Here is an 18832-nt window from a genome sequence, read left to right as displayed (position 1 = left end):
TCTGTTCAAGTAGTTGTCAAACACTAGTACAGTCCCAGTTAGAAGTCACAGCAAAGGCAGCTTTTCCTTGGTGTGTCCGTAGGTGAAACACTTGCATTGTGCACTCAGCTCCAGTTCAGATAAGCAGCACTTGTTGAAGGGGGACGGCCCAGCGCTGTCCAGACAAGACTGTTGTGAAAGTGTGGAGCTCTTAGAAGGAATGTAGTGACAGGTCTAGACCTGAACTTCCGCATTAAGCAGGAAGAAGTTAACAGTCCGAAAAGCCAGATGCAACACACACTCACACACCCATATCTGCTTGTATGTTAGTTCATTAGTCTGTTATTCGATAATATTGTCTGAAGCTGGAACTAATATCTATGAAGCTGTTATCTTGAAACTAACGCGTGAGACAAGGACTGATACAAACGTAAAGGTGAGTAGCATCTCCGTTAAGTTTGATGGCGTGGGTTTAGTTAACGGTAAACTTCCATTACTGCTTTAGAGCAAAAACACTACTTCTCTCAATGTTTTATGTGATTTATTTACATTTAAATGGAAGGATTGAACTGATAACATTCATCAAACAAATGAAAAAGTTTGGACATTTTTACTTTTACACTCTTTAAGTGTTGACGTGGTGTTAACACATGACAGTAAATGTCATAAAGCCTTCGTTTTCACTCTAATACGTGTCTTTTCATGAAATTAGTAGACGGTGAGTCAGTCATTAGGTGTATTTTCACATGATAAAAAAAGGGTGTTAGTGCATATGTGATCTGTGCTTTCCATTGGGTGGACCCTGCTCTAATTTCAGATTGCTGTGTGACTCAATAACCACATGAAAAAATGGGCTGGCTTCTTATTTTAAATGGCCAAGCTAAGAGTCAGAGAGCAGATTTTTTTTTTTTTTTTTTTTAATAAGACATTAAATCACAAATACAGATACAAAATACAGTACAAACTATGACTGGAAGTGTCTGGAATGATGAATTAAAAACTGTGTACTTGAAAAGCCTTTTTTTTCTGTTTTTCACCTTAATCAAAGTCACAAAAACTCTGCAGTACGCAACGACAGATACGATCTAGTGTTTTGTTAAATGTCAGTCGTTTTTTATGCCCCGCGGAGCTTTGTTTCTGCTCCTGAACACACACAATTTGCCTGTTACAGCAGAGTACATCCAGGCCTGTAAACACATCTGCCGTCAGACTGAAGTATAGATACATGATCCGAGTAAGAGAGGGAGTTTCTGTACGTTATGGTAAACACGCTGTGCTTCGATGCATTCACTTAGAGCTTTTGTCTGGTTTCCATTTTCTTTCTTGAAGCTTAGGTTACACACATTTGAACCAAAAAGCCTCAAATATACTGTACGGTTGAGATTTTTGGGTAAAAGTCCCTCGCATGTTCTGTTTTTCAGCTTTTATTTCCTCATATAACAGGAGTAAAGTGGTGTGTTTTTACAATGCATTGTGCGGGTTTGGCAGCTCGCCATATTTCATGCCTGAGTGTGTCCAATAATATTTATAAATGCTGACAAATCACATATTTTCAGAGCGGTTTCTGGAGAGAAAATAATATTGTGCAAAGGACACATTGATATACTTTTATAATAATATTCCTCTATGTTCCATATCTTCTAAGAAAATGTGACAGTGAATAATTTCTTTCTGAATATGACTTTTGTAGTTTGCTAAGCACAGAGCTAGGAAGTTACTAAGTACTAATACTTGATTACTCCACATGAGTATTTACTATTCTGACAACATTTTCACCATTATTGTGTCCATTGTAACATAAGTTTCTGCATTTTCTACTCCTTACATCTCCTTATATCATTAGGAGTTACTTATATTTTGCATAATTGCAGACCTTCACCACATTAACCCTTTCATGCATGAATTATTAGAACCGTAGTCCAGATTTTTTTCCTGCGCGTTTTTAATTCCTCTTTAGGCATAAAAAAAAAAAAAAAAAAAAAAAAAACAATGCGAATGAAATTTTTTTATTAACTTTTTTTTTTCATAGAGTTACAAAAATGTCCACTCAGCAGGACACCAAGCATTTAATTTTTGAAGAAAAAAAAACAAAAAACATGGGCATGGGATCATTCCTAGGTGTTTATTTTTTCTTCAGGTTCGAACATGTAGCAGGTGGAACTAATGTTTTAGCGTTGGAGCACCCTGGACTCATTTTAGGGACGTACAACAAACAAATCTACTGCCATGGTGATCTGTCACTAGACTAGACAAAGAGTTTAGGTTTGGAGAATGGACAAGGACTGAACTGGAAAAGAAAAATGTGCAATGTTTCTGTTTTTGCACAGTTTGTACAGTTTGCACTTTGATGTTCTCAGATGTGCAACATAAACAGGCTCATTGCAGCCACTGACATTGTTAAAATGTTCATCTTTGTTACCAAAATGTGTTTGTTGTTCTAAAAAAAAAGTACCTTATTGTCATAGTTGTAAGATAATTACACATTTCCTATTTTTATTTTGAAAAATAATGTCTCAGGGAGCAGTCTTGTTGAGTTCATTTGTATTGTTCAATCAAAAATCTACGTTATTTTTAATTTGCACAACAAATTATTCAAGGAAAAGCAAAAAGTATTCTTACAATATTGATGTTTCTTTCAATAAAACTAATAATTGCACCACAGGTACAATGTTGTTAGGGTTGAGGGGGGCTTGGAGATTTTTTTGTGCTCCAAAGGGGGGGCCCGACAGAAAAAGATTGAGAACCACTGATTTAAACCCATCATCAGAAAATCAGATACTGTGTGAAAACTATGAAATAACATTTTTCAAGCAGCTAATCTGATGTTTTCTCACATTTTAACATACTCTAATACTAGTTATTACAAATTTCATGCAGATAAGATGCAAAAAGACAGTAATGGTTTGAATTGCAGTGTATGGAATGGTGCACTGTGTTGGCTGAAATGCAACTAAAACAACAAAACCCATGAATATACAAGAAAACAGCTGTAGAATAACTGTCCACTGTAGTGACGGCTATGCATGAAAGGGTTAAGACTGATCTAAAGACGCAAACAATAACATGCAGAGAAGACAACATACATAAAAGCATGCTTTAGTACATATTATACACGACAAACGTAACAAGGCAAAACCATAACAAGACAAAAACAGTGTAAAAAGACGTAATGACACGTAGCAAAATGTCTGATTTCTTGATTTGTTCCTTGTTCCATAAGTTTTGATGTAATGATACAATACGACAAAAATTATATAAATGAAACAAAAACCATATGTCATAACAAAATGTAACCAGATGAAAACAACATAAAAGATGTAAAAAAACAAGTGGTATCAGGCACAACAAACCCCGCCCCTCGCACGTATTGTAGCTTCTTTTGGCATCGATCCAGCTGATGTCATCATGTGATACGCATGTGATGATGTTAGCATATTAATTACCTCTATATATGTGCCAAGTTTGAAGTAAATTGAAATAAAATTGATGTTGTTTATAGACATTTGAAATTTCCCCCATTATAAGTCAATGGGAGAAAAAAAAAGATTTTAAAAATTCATAAAAAATTTGAACTTTGACCTACTTTTCCCAAAATATATTGACATCTATTCTGGGTCACTGGCAATCTATAAATCCGATATGGTATGAATTCAACCAATAGTTTTGCTGCTAGAGTGTTAACAAACAAAACAAAACAAACCGAACCAAAAACCATACCCCTTGCCTTCCCTTTAGGAGGCGGGGTAATAACGAATGCAATCAAGAAAAAACTTGTGTATTCAACGAAAACAATGTAAAAGACTCAACAATGTAAAAAGTATATAATGACAAACGTGAAGTAAACAATGTAAAATATGTCACAAAATGGAAAGTTTATCAAAATTAAAGCAATATAAACAACACAAAATGGAAACAACGTTAAAGTCGTATTGAGACATAAGAAACAAAAGCAAAAATTTCTTGGATTTTTTGCTTATTTTTCATTTTTTTTTGTTAATATTGCTTTCGAGGTAAATATTACACAAAAAAAATACTGGAATGAGACTAAAGCAATGTATTTATAACAACAGAAGAAAAACATACTTGTGTTGGACTTTGTTTTCGATCAATGTTGCAACAAGACATGATGATAAAAATGATTTAACAAAATGAAAATTATATATAAAAAAAAAAAGAAGTAAGATGAAAAGTGTATAGGAGTGAAAACTATGCAAGAATTTAAAAAAGTCCTAATATTTTGATTTCTGTCCTTTTTATCATTTTGTACATTTAAGAGCCTGTACTTTCTTACACTCTTCTCTCTTGCACTTTTTATTTTGTTTCATCTGCTCGACCTTTTTTAATAAGGAAGATTCTCCTGCGTTGTTGATCAAATCTTTTGCATGATTTCACAACAAATTCCCCTTCAACTGTTTTTCACAAGAAACCAGATGATGTTAGAAAAGTACTTCCTTTAACAAATAACAAACACGAATGCAAGGGCGAGACCTTCTTTGTGGTTCCTCTTGTGTTTATTTACAATGTCACGCCAGAAAAAAGGGGTAATACTTTGTTCTGTGCTGATGAGAGGTGTGAGGTCATATCCCTGTTTGATTCGAATATGAATCCCTTCTCAGTAGTGACTGTAATATTGAATCAGCTTTGAAAAAAATGAGGGAAAAAAAAGGCCACTTTCGCTTCGATCAGCAGCCGTCTGTTTGTTTCCTAATTCTGACCAAAAGTTCTTTTTTTTTTAGAAACTTTGCCATTTACTGCATTTGGCGTCTAAACGTAGCTGACGTGAGTGACCTGACAGATACACTAATGTTTTCCTTGTGTGACTTTAAAACCACACAATGAAAATAGCAGTAGTTGCACGCAGTCTTTCTTGTGTTCTCTGTGGTTGTTAGAAATCCTACAGCGGCCATAGTGTTAAAATCATATACAGGCTTTGGAGATCTGCTGTATTTTGGATGTCATAATACAAAACATGATGTGACACCGTGGGCATAAGAGGAAAAAGGATTCAGGAAATGAAAACAATTAACCCATAAAGACCCAGTGCTACCTTTGTGGTAGATTCCAAATGAATTTTTCTCTCTGTTTAACCTTTCTTCAGTGATTTATAACCACTTATCATCATATTATTGCATTTTTTCCGTGAAAATCAGCTATTTTCCTCTGTTTATTTTACTGATCATGTACTTTAATCATCATGCTGAGATTACATTGGAGGATTATCATACCAAAACAGAGAAAAGTGGAGAAAAAAGTGACTTTTTCAGTAAAATCTATCATAAACTGAACATAAGCTAAGTGTCTCCATCCACTGTCACTGATCCAACTCCGTGGGTTTTACTGGTGAATCAATGTTGTAGAAGATGATGGTGTTTCCATGGTAACTACGAAGCCTCTGAACGCCCAAATGGGTCATATCTGATGACCATGAAAAGATGACAAACTGTGTTTTGCACCAATTATTTACATGTATTGATAGAATTAATGGTTCCAAGGTCATTAAATATTTTAGATCAGTAGATGCTTTTGGTCACTGGTGTATATTTGGGTCTTAATTGGGTTAAGGCAGTGGTTCCCAACCTTTTTTGGCTTGTGACCCCATTTTAACATCACAAGTTTCAAAACGGAGACATTGTTTTGTTTTGTTTTTTTCACTAAAATTAATTTATTTCTGATCATGTAATAGTTTGCTATACTGTGTCGCTAATAAATGTTAATTTTAGATGACATTTAGTCTATATAATGTATATTATTATGGACAGAGGTAGAAAAGCCAGGTGTAGATTACTGCACAAAGTGAGAATTTGATTTTCCTTGGTCAGGATATGTACAGTCAGTCCAGTTTGTATTTACAAGGCTGACAATTAATACTGAACAAACAATAACTCAACCATTGAATTATGAAAGAGTTGCAGCATCTGAAACCGACCACAATGAACATTTCAAAGATAAACAGAACCACAGTGCTTCAGTTTCAGCTTCACAGTTTGTCTTTTATGAATTAGGATTATCTCTGTCAACTCAACATTGATTTTTTATTAGTAAGTTTTAATTTTTATTTTTATCACTTATTAGAAATTCCAGGCGAGCCCACATGGAGTCTCGACCCCAAGGTTGAAAAACACTGGGTTAAGGAGTGATGGTTCTAGACCTTTTTATGTAAATAATCACAACGATGTGAAACAACTTGACGTTACTTCTGAGACTCCATTTTCTTAAAATTATAAAAACATTACACCAGTTGGTTTCATCAGTTTAGTCCTTGTTGCACATGCTGCCTTAAAGTGTGACATGAAACACAAACAGCAGCGTTAGGCTTGCAGGTGGTTGCTCGTGTCACCATTTCCTTCATAATTTCAACATCGCAAATGACAGGAAGTATACCCTTCACCACTTCCTTCAAGGGGCAAACCATTCTGGTAAAAAGGGGTGGAGTAGTAGACATGTTACATACGTGCAGGTGGAAAAACATGCACATACACAGCGTGACATGGAAAATAGTGCCTGATGTTCAAAGAAATATAGTCACCGTGGAATGATTTATAAGGGGTTTTTTTTATTTTATTTTTTTTTAATCTGCGATCTGTACAGGCTGATCTCCAGAATCAGATCTTTAAACTGTACATGCACACGCCATCTGTTTGACGTCGGAGCAATACTGATCCAATTCACATTCAAATTAGAAACATCATGTCACAGCGCTGTGTGAACTCTTGCCTGGAACACAATCAATCACAGTTGTCTCCAGTGCAGAGTGACGGAGGGTCTCAATCGGATTTTGATTAAATTTCTGCCAGTATTTTTTTCCTTTAAAATGACCTAAAGGTTTATTATGTGGAATCCAAACTGTGATGAAAGAAAAGCAGTGAGTTACACTTGAGGGAAAGATAATATTTTTAAATGTAATGAACCGTAGCAAAAAGAAAAAAAAAAGTTTAAGTGAAGTTTTAGTTGTAGCATTTGTTTTTATGTGTTATTGAATAGACGGAGCTAAAAATGTTAGCGGCTAACACTTTACATCTAATGACAGGCCTATAATCAAATAGGTAAAGCTGTGGCCACTGTGAGGTTTGTCTGAGGTGTGCAGAAAGTCGTAGAGCCGACATTTTTAACATAACCTCAAACTGTAACTAACCCCACTTATATCTAACATTAACAATAGGACTGACAAATGTTGCTATATAGGCAAGGCAAGGCAGGTTTATTTATAACAGCGCATTTCATGTACAAGACTCTTCGAAGTGCTTTACATAAAACATAAAAGCATTACAGCAGGGAAGCAATAAAAAGTATAGGCATGGAAAAAACAAAACAAATAAACAGATAAAACTGATTGAATAAATAAATAAATAAATAAATAAATGTATATACCTAAAATGGTCAGAAGGGTCAAATTTACACACACATATACATGCATACATACATGCATATACTCTTTCAACTCCATGTCCTCTGTCATTGCATTGAGTCATTCTCTTTCTTCACTAAGAAATGGTTCAAGTCATAGCATGAGTTTGTTTAATCATCCTCTTGTGTTTTAGTTTTCTGGTTTTGAGTGGTTTTAAAGGGGTCATATTTTGCTAAAACCCATGTTTATTAGTCTTTGGTTCATTTATTTGTGTATTTGGACCCTAATAGTTTCAAAAGTTTGAATTTGAACCCTCCAGGTGCTGCAAAGCTATCTTTATAGTCATCAAATTCAAATTTATTTGTCATTTCAGCATATAAAATACACAGAAAGAAAACACTGTACTCAGGTCCCCGACTGTCAGCAGCATTTAGTAAATAGTAAAAATTACTGATAAAAATAATAAAATAATAAAAATACTGATATAAAAATAATAACAATACCCCCCACCCCTAAAAATTACCTATAAATAACTAAAAAGTTTTATTTCTACAGTGCACAGCAGTAAAGTGTCATTTTGGCAAAAATCATTTTAATTCCTTTGTAATTTGTTACGTTTTATAACTAGTTATGACACGACATTTGCACATACAGGGTGGGGAAGCAAAATTTTCAATGAACATTTAGTTGTTTTTTCTCAGCAGGTACTACGTCAATTGTTTTGAAACCAAACATATATTGATGTCATAATCATACCTAACACTATTATCCATACCTTTTCAGAAACTTTTGCCCATATGAGTAATCAGGAAAGCAAACGTCAAAGAGTGTGTGATTTGCTGAATGCACTCGTCACACCAAAGGAGATTTCAAAAATAGTTGGAGTGTCCATAAAGACTGTTTATAATGGAAAGAAGAGAATGACTATGAGCAAAACTATTAGGAGAAAGTCTGGAAGATACTATTAAAGAAGAATGGGAGAAGTTGTCACCCGAGTATTTGAGGAACACTTGCGCAAGTTTCAGTAACCGTGTGAAGGCAGTTATTGAGAAAGAAGGAGGACACATACGTGGAATAAAAACATTTTCTATTATGTCAATTTTCTTGTGGCAAATAAATTCTCATGACTTTCAGTAAACTAATTGGTCATACACTGTCTTTCAATCCCTGCCTCAAAATATTGTAAATTTTGCTTCCCCACCCTGTATAAGGTCAATACTTCTGACGAACATTTCTCCGAGTACAACATAATTGTTTGTCAGCAGCAGCGGTTGTATGGAGAGAAATTTGTTTCTTTATTCATTAATCAAAAGAATGGATTTGCAATTAAAAATAATAGATTTGCAACCAACAAAGAGATTTGAGAGCAAAAGACAATGAGTGGCAATCAAAAAAGAGAAAGATCATCACTTATAAATTAGTCCTCTTTGCTTGTGAGATAAAAACTTTTACTTGAAAATCACTCCTCTTTGTTTGCAACTTCAAAAATTTTGCTTGCGAATTTAACTGCACTTAATGGGCGGGGCTTATGCTGATGGATGAGAGAAGAGTTTCTATTGGTGGGTTTGACCTGGCTCCAGCACCGGCTACGGCTTCCACATTAAACCCACTTCTATGTTGTGTTATGTTACTGGGAAGTCAGCTGACAGTCTGTTGCTCTTTGAAATTGAAATGTATCTCATCAGTAATGACTTACACTAACTAGTAAGTAAGTAAATTTTATTTATAGAGCACTTTTCACAGAGTCACAAAGTGCTTTATCAAATCAAGTCAAAATCAAATCAATAAAATAGCGTCGGCTACAGCCTGCCGTACGTTCCCCGCAGTTAAATTTGCAAGCAAAACTTTTGAAGTCGCAAGCAAAGAGGACTGTTTTTCCATATGCTGTATTTTATTGTGTGTGCAGTATTTTATTGTTTTTACATTGTGTGCTTTTATATTTATTGCTATTTATTGTTGCACTTTGGTAAGGGCGTCCTGAACTAATTTATATTTTAACATGGAGTACAATGACAATATAGCCTATTCTATTCTATTCTATTCTATTCTATTCTATTCTATTCTATTCTATTCTATTCTATTCTCGATTTACACAAAACAATAAGTAAATAGTAAGTGAAAAAGTAAATAAAACAAACAAACAAATAAATAAATAAATAGCTGGATCTTTATTTGGGAAGAACTGGAAATAATTATGATCTCTTACAACCTGTGATTTTTTTTTTTTTTTTTTTTTTTAATGTAAAGCTGATTTTACAGGTTTTCAACATGGATCATTGTGGTTGAAATTTATCACAATGGTGAAATAATTATAGAAATTTACAACAGGTTTAATAAAATCTGATGATAATAATAGAATACACTCAATACAAAAAAGAAATAGTGAAATGGTCTTATTATTATTATTATTATTATTATTATTATTATTATTATTATTATTATTATAATTATTATTATAAAAATTGGAATCAGCAAAACATCACATCCCAACTTCTTGAAGAAAGTACAGTTCAACTCTGCAACATCATGTTACAAGTATTTATTTCCAAAGCTATAACACTTTCACTTCATTTTTTTTTTTTTTTTTTTGGAATGCGGTTAATTTGACTCATGGGTAGTGAATACTCTCTGTTGTTCTATGGGATGTCTGTGTCATCTAAAACTGAAACTCATGGTGGATGCGCTGAACCATATCTAGGACACTGAACTGTCACTCCAAAACTCATCAGCCAATTAGAACACAACCTTGACAAAAAATAAAACCCTGCCCACATGGGAGGTTTGTGTCAGAACTGCAAAAACAACAAAAAGTCAGGGCAGTGCGACTGACAGAGCAGGGCAAAAGTGTGCTCAGCAGAGGGAACTGAAAACATAAGGACAGGTTTGATGAATTTGTTGTTTTTGAGAAAATATGAGTGAAGCCACACTGTTGTTACTGTTACAGAGGCGTTATGGTCTTATGAGCTGACTGTAAACACTTAAAATCACCAGCATCTGTTGTGTAATATGTTTATGAGTGTTACATAACATAAAAACTCCACCTTTATTATTAGTATCCATGTTACCGCTCATTCATCTTCAAACCTTTAAGTGTTCTATGGATACTACACTACTACACTACTTTTTTTTTAGTTTAGTTTATTTTGAATATGCAACAAGACAAAGTAATCTTATGTAGTCCTTAGAAATAAACAGGTAGTAAGAAGTCATAGAAAAAAAACAAAAAACAAAACTTATACATTAACCCTTTCATGCATGAATTATGAGAACCTTAGTTGAGATTTTTTAAATGGGTTTTTTAAATTCCTCTTTAGGCATTAAAAAAAAAAAACAATGCAACTGAAATTTTTTTTATGAACTTATTTTTCATGAAGTTACAAAAATGTCCACTCAGCTGGACACCATGCATTTAATTTTTGAAGCAAAACAAACAAACAAACAAAAAAACGTGTATCATCAGAAAATTAGATATTGTGTGAAAACTATGAAAAAAAAACATTTTTCATGCAGCTAATCTGATGTTTTCTCACATTTTAACATACTCTACTAGTACTATAATATATAATACTATACTAGTTATTACTAACTTCATGCAGATAATATGCAAAAAGACAGTAATGGTATGAATTGCAGTGTATGGGATGATGCATGAGTGTCCACTGTGTTGGCTGATATGCAACGAAAACAACAAAACCCATGAATATACAAGAGAACAGCTGGAGAAGAACTGTCCACTGGAGTGACCACTGTGCATGAAAGGGTTAAATGACTTCATTTGCACATTTGAAGATTAGTGGGAGGAAGTATAATTTATTTAATCCCACCCCTTTTCCACACAACAGTCCATCCCAGGGGTGTCAAACATGTGGCCCGCAGGCCAACTTTGGCCCGCCAAAGGGTCCAATCCGGCCCACGGGATGAACTTGGATAGTGTAAAAATTACACTGAAGATATAATCAACCAAGGGTGTTGAACTAGTTTTAGTTCAAGTTCCACATACAGACCATTGGGATCTCAAGGCAAATAATAACAATCACCAATAAATAATAATGGATTAGATTTATATAGCGCTTTTCTGTGAATGGATACTTAAAGCGCACACAGTGGATCCATTATTCATTCACTCTCACATTCTCACTCTGGTGGTGGTAAACTACATCTGTAGCCACAGTTGCCCTGGGGCAGACTGACAGAAGTGTGGCTGCCAACTTGCGCCTCTGACCACCACCGAACAGTCACACGCATTCATACACCAGTGTGAGTAGCAGCACTGGAGGCAAGGAGGGTGAAGTCTCTTGCCCAAGGACACAACAGCACATGGACAGAGTGGGATCCGAACCGCCAACCCTTCGGTTATTGGATGACTCACTCTACCATCTGAGCCATGGCCGCCCCAAAATAACAACTAAAATAACAACTCCAAAATTTCTTCTTGGTTTAATGTGGAAAAAATATCATGTTATGCCATGCTATGAATAATGACAACTTCAAAATTTTCTCCCTGTTTTAGTGCAAAAACTAACATTAAATTATGAAAATATTTACATGAACAAATTATCCATTAACAATAAAAGGTGAATAACTTGAAATGTCTCAAGAAAATTAAGTGCAATTTTAACAATATTCTGCCTGTTACTAAATGTTTTGTGCCTTTGTAGAACTGATCCATAAAACACAAGTATATGATGTAAATGATATTGAGGCATAATATTGTTAAAATTGCACTTAATTTTCTTACGAAATTTCAGTTTTTTTCAGATAATTTACATCTTTTCTGTTTGGATAGTTTGCAAATGTAAATATTTTCATAATTAATGTTTTTGATTTTTTTTTTGTTTTGTTTGTTTTGCACTAAAACAAAGAGAAAAAAACAGGAGTTGTCATTATTTATTGTCATTATTATGCTTTTTTTTCTTTTTTTGTTTGTTTTTTTTTCGGTCCAGCCCACTTGAGGTTAAATTGGGCTGAATGTGGGCCCTGAACTACAATGAGTTCGACACCCCTGGTCTATCCTTTAGCTTCCTGTCAGTGTAATATATGAAAAATGAAGTCCCTTGAATCTTTTGTAAGTAATTAACCTTATTTATCATCCTCACATCCACATACATACACACCCGTATTGACATACTAGAAAAGTAATTAAATAAATAAGTACATACATACATACACAAGTCCTTGAAGGCAACACAAATGAATACATAAAGTAAAAAACAATAAGACAAAGTAAACAACAACAGCAATCAAACCAAACCAAACATAACAATCAACAAACACAAACAAAATCATACAAGACAGAATGTTAATGTAACAAAAGTATTAGGACCCTCTATCTTTACACTGGGATCAGACCCCCTGTTTATATACCAGTTTAAATAGGTGGATATTTTGGCATTGCTTGTGTTGGATACCCAGACTGTTCCAAAGTTTCACTCCACATACAGACACACAAAAACATTTACGAGCAGTTTGAAATTTTGGTAATGTGAAGTCTCTGAAACCTCTCAGACTATGAGTGCTCTCCCAAATTGTGAAGTTTTTTTTGTATATTACTTGGTAGTAATTTGTTGAATGCTTTGAATAAGATTATTGATGTATAATATTTTACAAAGTCATGGATTTTTTATAGTTTTGACTAAATAAACCAGTGTTTTTCAACCTTGGGTCGGGACCCCACGTGGGATCGCCTGGAATTCAAATGGGGTCGCCTGAAAATTCTAGTAATTGATAAAAATAAATATAAAATTACTAATAAAAAAATATATGGTGAGTTAACAGAGACAATCCCAATCCATAAAGTCAATTCAAATGTTCATTGTGGTCAGTTTTCAGATGCTGCAGCTCTTTCATAATTCATAGTTTGAGGTTCTTGTTTGTTCAGTATTAATTGTCAGCCTTGTAAATACAAGCTGGACTGACTGTACATATCCTAACCAAGGAAAACCAAAGTCTCCCTTTGTGCAGTAATCTACACACTTGGCTTTTCCTGCCTCCGTCCATAATACAGAAAATACAGCTTTACTATCATGATAGGGGAGTCAACAAAATTTGTTACAGTTTGAAGAATATATGAAACGTATCAAAAAATATATAAATGATATGTAAATAGTTGAACAAATGTATTGAAATCAAACGAAGTGGCATATTGTGTGGGATTGTGGGAATACGTTAGGGCAGTGTTTTTCAACCTGGGGTCGGGACCCCACGGGGGTCGCCTGAAACTTGTAGTAATTAATAAAATTAAGAAAACTTATAAATGCAAAAAATATATAGTGAGTGGACAGAGACAATCACATACATAAAAGACATGACAAACTGTGAAGCTGAAAACTGAAGCACTGTGGTACTGTTTATCTGTCAAATGTTCATTGTGGTCGGTTTCAGATGCTGCAGCTCTTTCATAATTCATAGTTTGAGTTCTTGTTTCTTCAGTATTAATTGTCAGCCTTGTAAATACAAGCTGGACTGACTGTACATATCCTGACCAAGGAAAATAAAATTCACACTTTGTGCAGTAATCTACAGCTGGATTTTCGGCCTCCGTTCATAATAATATACATTAAATAGACTAAATGTGTCTAAAATGAATGTTTATTTGCAACATAGTATAGCAAACTATTACATGATGAAAAACAAATTAATTTTTGCAAAAAAAAAAAAAAAGTCTCTGTTTTGAATGTCTGGGGTCGCCAGAAATGTGTGATGTTAAAATGGGGTCATGAGGCAAAAAAGGTTGGAAACCACTGGAATAAACACATGATGGGTGGTGTTCTAGAAATCCAAGCTTGTGTATGATCCGTAACTTGCCCGTTTTCTGTAATAGCTAATGGATTAATGGAACTGTTTCTCCACACTTCAGTACAATACATGAAGTATGGGAGTACCAGTAAGTACCATTATTACCAGTATGGATAGACCAGTATGCACAGAAGCAGCAGGAAGAAGCCTGCAACATCATGTTTTTCTAGTGGTTCCGTGTGGTTGCAGTAGCGCTTCAGTTGTTATTGGGCTCGTGAACTTTCTCTGTCTTGATTGGTTGAGGAGTTCCAACCAGTTCCTTCTGCTCAGACGTCTTTTAATCAGAACAACATGATGCCACGGAGCTGCACAGTAACTCATGTACGATATGTTGTGTTTCCGCCGCCGCTGAAGTTTTAGTCCCATCTCAGCTGTGACAGATTGAACTCCAAGCTGACACCTTCACACTTCTGGTCATGTTCCCCCTGTAGGAAAACACAGAGTCTGTTTTGACTGCACATTCTAGCCCATCATAACATTGCTCTGAGAAATGTGGCTTTAAAAAATTTCATATGCCAGAGGACAGTGTGTTGTATATACAGTGGTATAGACATAGAAATCTCCCGTGAATTTTCGAGGGATTGGTTATTAGGGAAAATAGAGCTGCGTACTGGAGCTGCACATTTGCACCACAGGCTGTTTTGCTTCTTTAGTTTGAAATGATTAAATGATGCTGCTGACTTTTCACTAAGTCTAGGTTTAACTATATAAATCAGTATCAGCGAGTGTAAAAGTCAGTGTTGAGGCTTGAGCAGCAATTTATAGCCAGGCACAGTATGCAAGCATGCAAACTTTGAACTGCCAATGGTTTCATTTATGCTTGGACTCAGCATTTTCAAGGATCAATTTTTGAAGTCTTTACATCACAAATAACAGCACTGCAGTCTATGTGTACAATATTATTAACCTCTTAACATCCAGTCTTTGGATGGAACTCTAACTCTAACTCTAGGGCAGGGCTGTCAAACTCATTTTAGTTCAGGGGCCACATTCAGCCCAATTTGATCTCAAGTGGGCCGAACCAGTAAAATAATAACAGTGAAAAAAGTCAAATTAAATTATGATAATGTTTACATTTACAAAATCTGAATAACGTGAACAACTGGAAACATCTTAAGACAAACAAGTGCAATTTTAGTAATATTATGCCTCACATTATCAGTTTATCATTTACACATGTGCATTACAACTTACATTACAATTACAAATGCACAAAACATTTAATAACAGGCAGAATATTGGTAAAATTGCATTTACGTATCTTAAGACATTTCAGGTTATTCACATTTTTTGTAAAAGAATAGTTTATTAATATCAACATTTTCATGTAATTTTTACTTTTTTACACTAAAACAAAGAGAAAATTTGCTTTTTTTTATTATTATTATTTATAGGTTTAATATGATAGTATTTTACTGGTCTGACCCACTTCAGATCTAATTTGTCTGTATGTGGAATCTGAATTAAAATCATTTTGACATCCTTGATTGTTAATATCTTCAGTGTAATTTTTGCATTTCACAAATTCATCCTACGGGCCAGATTGGATCCTTTGCTGGGCCGGATTTGGCCCCCGGGCCGCATGTTTGACTCCTGTGCTCTAGGGTTAAAGTTAGGGTTAGACTTAGAGGAAATATAATGACAATACTCATGTTATAGACTTAATTTTAACCCATAAAGACCCAAATATATACTGGCAACCAAAAGTATCTACCGACCTAAAACGTTAAATAAAGATTAAAAAAAAAAAAAAGTTGAAATTATGAAGGAAATGGTGACATGAACAACCACCTATGAGCCTAACGCTGCTGTTTGTGTTTCATGTCACACATTAAGGCAGAATGTGCAACAAGGATTAAACTAATGAAACCAATACCAGTAATGTTTTTAGAATTTTAAGAAAATGGAGTTTCAGAAGTAACGTCAAGTTGTTTCACATCGTTGTGATTATTGAAATAAAAATGTCTTGAAGGTAGAATGTGCAACAAGGACTAAACTAATGAACCCAATTGTAGTTTACTTATATTACCACGCCCAAAAACTAATTCAATAAAAAGCACTGTTGTATATAGAGGTATTTTTTTATGGAGCAATCCTCCTTTAAATATTAGAAACATTTCAGTAAGAAGTAGTAAAAAACATGTAAGTCACTATTCAGGCTTGAGGGTTATTAGTTTTTTTATGCTACTATTTTCGGAAGTTTTTCCTTTCTCTTTCTTCTTCTCCTTTTTTTTTTTTTTTTACTGTAATTAGATCTGTGTATGCGATTTTGCCAGGAAGACAAGCCTGGTGTTTGTGCATCAGCTAATGGGGATCCTCAATTAAGAATAAACAGGAAAACACAAGAATTGTAGTAATGTGTTTATCATTTTAAGAAAATGGAGTCTCAGCAATGACATCAAGTTGTTTCACATCGTTGTGATTATTGAAATAAAAATGTCTTGAAGGCAGAATGTGCAACATTTAAAAAACATGTGAAGTCACTATTCAGGCTTGAGGGTTATTAGTTTTTTTTATGCAATTATTTTGGGAAGCTTTTCCTTTCTCTTTCTTCTTCTCCTTTTTTTTTTTTTTTTTTTACTGTAACTAGATCTATGTATGTGATTTTGCCTCCTGAACTTTTTCTTTTTTTTTTTTTTTTTGTTAAGAGGACCCCAGGAAGACAAGCCTGGTGTTTGTGCATCAGCTAATGGGGATCCTCAATAACGAATAAACAAGAAAAGACAAGAATTGCAGTAATGTTTTTATCATTTTAAGAAAATGGAGTCTCAGAAATGACGTCAAGTTGTTTCACATCGTTGTGATTATTGAAATAAAAATGTCTTGAAGGCAGAATGTGCAACAATGACTAAACTCATGAGCCCAATTGTAGTTTACTTACATTACCACGCCCAAACACTAATTCAATAAAAAGCAATGTTGTATATAGAGGTTTCTTTTTTTATGGAGCAATACTCCTTTAAATATTAGAAACATTTCAAGTAAGAAAGTCTCAAGTCTCAAGTCTCACTATTCAGACTTGAGAGTTATTAGTTTTTTTATGCAACTGTTTTGGGAAGTTTTTCTTTCTCTTTCTTCTCCTGTCTTTTTTATACTGTAACTAGATCTGTATATGTGATTTTACATCCTGAACTTTTTTTTTTTTAAGAGGACCCCAGGAAGACTAGCCTGGTGTTTGTGTGTCATCTAATGGGGATCCTAATAATAAATAAGAATAAACAAGAATAAACAAGAATTATAGCAATTTTTTTTATCATTTTAAGAAAATGGAGACTCAGAAGTAACGTCAAGTTGTTTCACATTGTGATTTTTTGAAATACAACCATCTTGAACCATCACTCCTTAACCAATAAAGACCCAAATATGCACCAGTGACCAAAAGCATCTACTGATCTGAAATATTTAATGACCTTAGAACCATTAATCCGATCAATACATGTAAATAATGGGTGTAAAATACAGTTTGTCATTTTTTCATGGTTATCAGATATGACCTATTTGGATGTTCAGAGGCTCCGCAGTTACCGTGGAAACACCATCATCTTCTACAACATTGATTTACTAGTAAAACCTGTGGAGTCTTATCAATGACAGTGGATGGAGACACTTGGTTTATCAATCAATCAATCAATCAATCTATCTATCTATCTATCTATCTATCTATCTATCTATCTATCTATCTATCTATCTATCTATCTATCTATCTATCTATCTATCTATCTATCTATCTATCTATCTAGCTAGCTAGCTAGCTAGCTAGCTAGCTATCTATTTTTATTTTATTTATTTATTTTTATTTTATTTTTATTTTTATTTTTTTATTTTTTTATTTTTATTTTTATTTTTATTTTTATTTTTATTTTTATTTTTATTTTTATTTTTATTTTATTTATTTCGTTCATGGCTGTGCATTTCATCTGTAAACATTCAATAATCATCAAGTAAACATGTACACACCCATGCTCGAAAAGGAGCAGGATGAAGAAAATTTTATATTTCCTGTCCCCTTCTAAATAATAATAACCTTAATGCTTAGCCATACACAACTAGCTATAAAATCATAGTGTATAAAGTCAGACAAACCAACTAAACACATCCAAAGATAGTGCAAAATGAATACAAAACCAAGTGCAAAACTACATGTCCAGAAAGTACAAAACATAAGTAAATATAAACCTGATGAAATGATGCAAAAACATTTTACCGGTCCAAAATAAGTAAGTAAATAAATACGTCACAAAATGCAAAACAATACAAAGCCAAATGTAAAACTTAGAACTGTTCATCTAATCTCGTTGTTCTTTCTTTATACACTTTTTTCTGCTGGAATATGTTTTCTATCTATCTATCTATCTATCTATCTATCTATCTATCTATCTATCTATCTATCTATCTATCTATCTATCTATCTATCTATCTATCTATCTATCTATCTATCTATCTATCTATCTATCTATCTATCTATCTATCTATCTATCTATCTATCTATCTATCAAATTTTATTTATATAGCGCCAAATCATAACATAAGTTATCTCATGACACTTTATAGCTGGTCGAAAACCAGACTCTCAAGCAAATTTACAGAACCCAACAGAATCCTCCAGGAGCAAACACTTGGTTTATGTTTATGCTTTATGTTCTGTTACTGATAGATTTCACTGAAAAAGTCAGTTTTTCTCAAGTTTTCTCTGTTTTTGGGGTGATGACCCTC

The 18832-nt window shown here is 33.9% G+C and overlaps 1 protein-coding gene across 1 annotated transcript in view; it reads left to right on the top strand.

Moving 5' to 3' along the window:
- The first annotated feature begins 229 nt into the window (after positions 1–229).
- The window catches only part of apbb1ip (amyloid beta (A4) precursor protein-binding, family B, member 1 interacting protein), a 49151-nt gene continuing 30548 nt past the window's right edge, over positions 230–18832 (top strand). Inside the window, exon 1 of the mRNA XM_030122703.1 lies at positions 230–415. The gene's annotated coding sequence lies outside the window, so the exon portion shown is untranslated. The remainder of the gene's footprint in view (positions 416–18832) is intronic.

Source organism: Sphaeramia orbicularis, chromosome 20 (assembly GCF_902148855.1).
Source record: "Sphaeramia orbicularis chromosome 20, fSphaOr1.1, whole genome shotgun sequence".
NCBI lineage: Eukaryota > Metazoa > Chordata > Actinopteri > Kurtiformes > Apogonidae > Sphaeramia > Sphaeramia orbicularis.
Note: the sequence above shows the minus strand (reverse complement) of the source record. Positions and strands in the feature narration are given on the sequence as shown.